This window comes from Bidens hawaiensis, unplaced genomic scaffold (genome assembly GCF_021521415.1).
Source record: "Bidens hawaiensis isolate Kalapana, Puna unplaced genomic scaffold, B.hawaiensis_p1.1 tig00011951_1, whole genome shotgun sequence".
In the NCBI taxonomy this organism is placed as follows: domain Eukaryota; kingdom Viridiplantae; phylum Streptophyta; class Magnoliopsida; order Asterales; family Asteraceae; genus Bidens; species Bidens hawaiensis.
The window spans coordinates 315796-321745 of record NW_027491958.1 but is presented as its reverse complement, the minus strand read 5'-3'; the positions used below and the strand labels follow the sequence as shown (position 1 = coordinate 321745).

General features: G+C 35.8%; 1 pseudogene; it reads right to left on the bottom strand.

Annotated features, from left to right (window-relative positions):
- Window positions 1-2439: 2439 nt before the first annotated feature.
- Window positions 2440-4854, bottom strand: LOC143539607 (uncharacterized; annotated as a pseudogene).
- Between the last annotated feature and the right edge of the window lie 1096 nt (window positions 4855-5950).

Here is a 5950-nt window from a genome sequence, read left to right as displayed (position 1 = left end):
TACATATTTCTCTTATTCATATAAAATTACTTATTTACCCTTTTTACAATTTATAATAAACTTTAGTATCTGAACAATTGAACATAAGAGCATTCTCATCCCGTTTCCTACCCTATATCAATATATATCATAGAGAAAATTATTGTTTGCGTCCCTGTGGTTTTAAGGCGGAGGCACAATGAGTCCCTGAAATTTTTTTTTGAACTGATTGAGTCCCTGTGGTTTTAAAAATGAACCGTTTGAGTCCCTGCCATTACTTAACTTTCATGGTAAACTTTCATTTTACTGAAACCACAGGGACTCAAATTGTTCGTTTCTAAAACCACAGGGACTCAAATTGTTCGTTTCTGAAATCACGGGGACTCAACCAGTTCAAAAAATTTTTCAGGGACTCAATGTGTCTTCGTCCTAAAACGACAGGGAAACAAATAGTAATTTTCTCTATATCATATAATTACACTAAAAAACAATGTATTTTTTTCTCTCATGTTTAATTAAATAATAATTTTTATACCTTTATCATTATATTTTCTCTCTTTTTCATTCACAACTACTTTAAAAAAATATTAAAAAATTATACAGTATTTACAGTAAAAACTCAAATTTAACTTTCTTATATAAATTTTCCCCTTTCTCTACTCACAACCCACCCTATAATTTACAAATTCTTCTCACATAATTTTGGGGAATGGGTTGAGAATGCTCTAATGAAGCTAAAAACTAAACAACGGCTTCACCCACCGGAAACCACACCTTCTGATTTTCAAAACTAAAACAGATATAAAAACAAAAATGTTAAAACTATAAGCGGTTTTAAAATTATATTCTTTATTTGTAATGAGGGTATTTTAGTTATTTAATCAGGCGTTTTAAATATAAAGATAAATATGATATATATAATGTTTAGGAAGGGAAAATATGTAATTTATTTTTAATGATTGGGAAAATATGTAATAACTAACTTTAAAATGGAGAAATATGTAAATGCTCAAGCAAAATGAATAAAAAAAAGTAAAACAAGTACCAAATATGTGAAAAGAACGAGAAGTGACAAGTGAGTTGTTTTTAGTTTTTATAAATTCGTTATATCAATTTGTAAATGCAAACAATCTGTATAAATTCGTCTGCAGCAATATAGTCCACATCAATAGCTATACCTATTAGTTCATTTACAAATACATATATCTGGCGTCATAGTTAGATAAATGGGGTGGTTCAATTATTACTGATTTTTTTAATCAAAATGATTCGTAGTTGACGGTTTCATTAAACTAACTCCCTCAGATATCAGTTGAAATTGGTTCGAGTATGTTGGTTAAATCCTCACCCCTAATTATTGTTTCCGCACATTCAACAACCTCAAGGCCCTAGAACACGACCATCAAATTGAAGAAAAAGAAGAAGAAGAAGAAGAAGAAGAAGAAGAAGAAGAAGAGGATTCATCATCATCATCATCAATGAGTCAAGAGGAGATATTAAAAGCCGTGGAGGTGGTGGTTGAGCGTGACTCCCTCGCCAGCTTCAAATCTCTATTCGCATCTCTCCCAGGTTCAATTCAACAACTTTTTCTCCCTTATTATTGACTGACTTATTGAGATTGATTGTGTAGGCTACCAGCCGTTCCGTTGATCATGTCCAATGCTTTAATGGCCGGCTTCATTTTGCACTGAGATATACAAACCTTGACTACTGTTAATCACTATATTTATTACAATACCTTGCAGCACTTGATACTGCAACAAAGGGGAATCTATACATAAACTCCTGCCTCAGGTATGTACTCCATTTTTTATACTTCTGTCATTTTATTCTTTAATGAAGCGCGACTGCTGCAGACTGAATGAGGAAATGAGAGGCATTGATACCCTAGCTATGCAACTGTATCCTTTTTCTCTCAACTTTACATGTTCATGCTATTCACAATATTATCAACTAGATTTTTCTTGACCCTTTTACAGAAAAGTGCTGCGCAGAAACGTTGATGCTTTGGATACCGCTGTGAATAGCCTTGTTCGCCTTCATTAATGTATTCATCTTTATGATAAGGCGAGGCTTGTATTGATGCTTTGGATACTGATGTGAATAGCCTCATTCGCCTTCGTTAATGTTCACTCGTTTAATGTATTTATCTTTGGTGATTAAGGTGATTGCTTGTGTTGATCTAATCTGTTTAAAACAGACCTGTTTTCTTAGCAGTGGTTTTGTCACAACATTTACGTTTCTTGTTTGTGTTTATGTTCAAGAAAAAGCCCTAGAAATCAAACTTTTTAGTATCAAAACAGGAAGAAAAAGATTGTGATTATATAAAAGGAAAGTCTAACAATAGAATGTTAACATATTCCTAATGACAAAATTCATGATCTGCACCAAAAGCCTTTCTAATTTCACATGCCAAGATGTTGACTTTTATGTAAAGTCAATCATATAATACACTAAGAATCATTCCCATTCGATTGTTGATGGCGGCTCTTGGATGTAATGTCCAGACAAACTTGGTTCACCTGCGGACGCTGTTGCAAATTTTTCTTGATACATTATCCAAAAATTTGGTGTTCAAAATAGTACCTGAAAATTCAAAATGTTGTTATATGCCAAATTAACACCTACATATTCAGAATGTAATGCTTGTCACTTGAAATTCAAAATGTTATATGCCTAAATAAAATTTCAACCTAACCAGTGACAGTGATGCAAACTAGCTGAACCAGACCATAAACAAAACAGATACAAAAACATGTGCTCACCAGTCAGCAGTCATGCCGTCTTGACTCGCGACAGCTCCAAGTGCAACAGCATTAGAATGAGTCCTCTGATCTCCTTGGAACACTAGTCATTTTCATCGGTAAAACTGCTGCAAAAGCCTGCCATAATTCATCATAAATCCCAGCCTCCTTTATCGCTTCAACAAATATTTCATCCACCTAATTCACCACAAAGCAAAACTTATAAGAAAACATAAAAACAAACAAACATATAACCTAGTCATATTCCTCTCAACCTCGCATGATGAAGAATATCCAACGCATTTCCTTGTGTCACATCACCCGGAACTCTCACCGCAAGCCCCGGGCCCGGGAACAGATGTCGCTTCAAAAACGTCACCGGAACATCTAATATCTTCCCAAGCTCGTGCACCTTTACAATAATAACAAAAGAAAATGTTTGTTAACTGTTATATATGGCTAAAAGTATCAAAATATTTTGATAAAAGTTCCAGTTTTACGCAAACCCCGTCTTTGAATAGAAGCTTAAGCGCTTCAATAAACTTCAATTTCATATCTTTAGGAAGCCCACCGACATTATGATGACCTTTAATCGCATTCTACCACTTCCGGGTGGCAAATACGTCGGTTTCTTTCCAACTTTTTCTCCAAATCATGAGAAAACGCATCAGAAACCTATATAAACTCCTTCCCGATAATCTTCCTCTTTTTCTCGGGATCGGTTACACCTTTCAACTTCTTATGAAACTGCTCCGATGCATCAACACATGTAACCGGAAGATGAAGATCCCGTTCAAAGGTTCCCATCACTCGTTCTTGCTCTTTGTATCTGTAACAGTTAACAAAACCCATTCATCATATTTGCATTGTCAAACAAATGCTGTCAAAGGTCAAAGTCAAAGTTAAAGTCAATATTGCCTTAACAAACAAACCGTTATCGACAAAGATACAGTGCAATCTATCACCAATGGCTTTGTGAACAAGAGTGGCTGCTACAGTGGAGTCTACACCACCGGATAACGCGCATATGACATGATCATCGATTTGATCACTTTTATTTCTTCCTCCGTTACATCTTTCATATTCCACCCCGCGCTCACCCTGCAAATATTAAAAAGAAAACGGCAAAATAAACCCATTCCCGCCGGTGGATGTGTCACCTTTGTTAGATTAAAAGATATACAGAAAAAAAAAAGAAAAGGTTGCATATGCTTTACACCGAACTTGGGGGTGTGTATGGGTTGGTTTTGGCCTGGGCCAAACTGTAATCATAACCTATCGGCTATAGTTAAGTTGGTTATTGTTAATCAGTTTTACATGTTAGAGTTGATCATCAAATGTTTTGTTTTGACTAAAATAGCCCTAATAATTGGGCCTAGAGCTTTGGGCTTAAGATTTTTAATAACTTAATGAACTACTATTAGACATTTGGGCTTCAATAAATTGAGTTTTAGCATTCCACTATGTTATAGAGTGAATCAGTTAGATGGTTAACTGTGGTTTTACTAAATCTTAGGTTGGTTTGGCTTTGACGGGGATGGAAATATGATTAACTATCAATCAACCCACTAATTTCGATTTTCAAAATAACTCTAGACCGGCCCATCGGTTTTTCATTCGGTTCAGTTATCGGTTATAGTCCAGTTAAATCTGTTTTATGCATACCCCTACACCAAACAATGAACAATAAAGTTCAGTTCCACTTATTAAGAAGGGTTTGATTTTGTGTTTTCGTAAAAACCAAACTTTTGGTTTTGCATGTACTTAAAACCGAAAAAAACAAACCAGATTTATTTTGAATTTTAAGCACTTTATAAGAATTCAATAAATAATATAAGAATTAAAACCGAACTGTTTTCAAAAATTGCTTTTAGTTAAACGGGCCCATACATACACAGTGCAACCACATGCACAAATATACCTCCGGGTGATGCTGCAGCCCGTAAAACTGTTGGAATTATGGACCGGTTCGGGTAAGTCAATACAGTCAATGGGGTTATGACCCGTGAGAGTTACACCGTGAGGTAACGAAGCATTAACCCGCTTAAGTTAGTTAACCGGGTTAGATACTTTAACGAGATGAAATTACATGGAGCGGGCTTTGGAGCAAGAAGTGAACTTGTTGGCCCATTGGGTTTATAGCTAACTAAGTTAGTTAAACCTAATTAAAGGTTATATAAATACATGATATTATTGACATAACCCTAACCCTAAGCTAATCAACAAGTCCATCTCCTTTCTTTCTCCACCCCATCGCCTGCCAACCTGCACCACCACCGCTGCCCAACCACCGGCGCTGTCCAGCCACCGTCGCCGCTTGCCGGCGCCACCGACGCTAGCCGTTGCTGCTCATAGCCGCCGTTGCTGTCCGGATACCACCACCGCTGCCGTTGCCGTCGTGCACCGCCACCGTTGGTCGTTGGATCTCGTTGTGTCACCTAGCTCGGTTCGTTAGCCTTCGGTGTCTCAACCGGTTAATTATTAACCGAGGTAAACTTAAATATATTGTTAGTTTATAATTATATATTTAATGTTTTTGACTCGTACTCGTATTGTCTGTAATTGGATCCTGTCGGGTTTAGTTTTCGTTGCTGATTAATTATATATATTTCGTTGCGTATAATTATTAATTAATATGATTAATTATTATTTGTCACGTTTATTGAACCGGATTTAATAAACAAAATTTTAACTGATCACCACTGAAACCCAACAGTGGTATCAGAACATTGGTTACAACATACGAGTAGAATCCGGTAATTTTACCGGTTCTACATCATAAACTTCAAGGTAGTTGACGTTTTTGATCTAGATAAAATATTAGCGCAATTTTAGTTTTGTCAAAATTTTATTTATTTTATTTGACCAAAATATTGCCGGACTTATTTTTCGTTGAATATGTAAATCTGGCCTGACCTTGTTTGTTTGGTTGAATGATTTTTATTTTGGCCATATGGATGGTTCAAAAGTTGTATTTAGTTTTCGGTTTTATTTTATGGTTTTTGGCCACCTTGATGGTTCAAAATTGTAATAGATAGGGTTTAGTTTTTCATTACTTGTATTAGTGTAATTTTGTAATGAAGAAGACCCGAAGGAAACTGAGGACGAGCTCATGGAGTTCTTGTAGTCAGTTGGAGTTACTAAAGATGATGTGATGCACCAAGAGTCCATCCTTGTGGTTGTTTTGTGTTGTGACCCCTTGACCTGATTGATCTTGCTAATAGGCT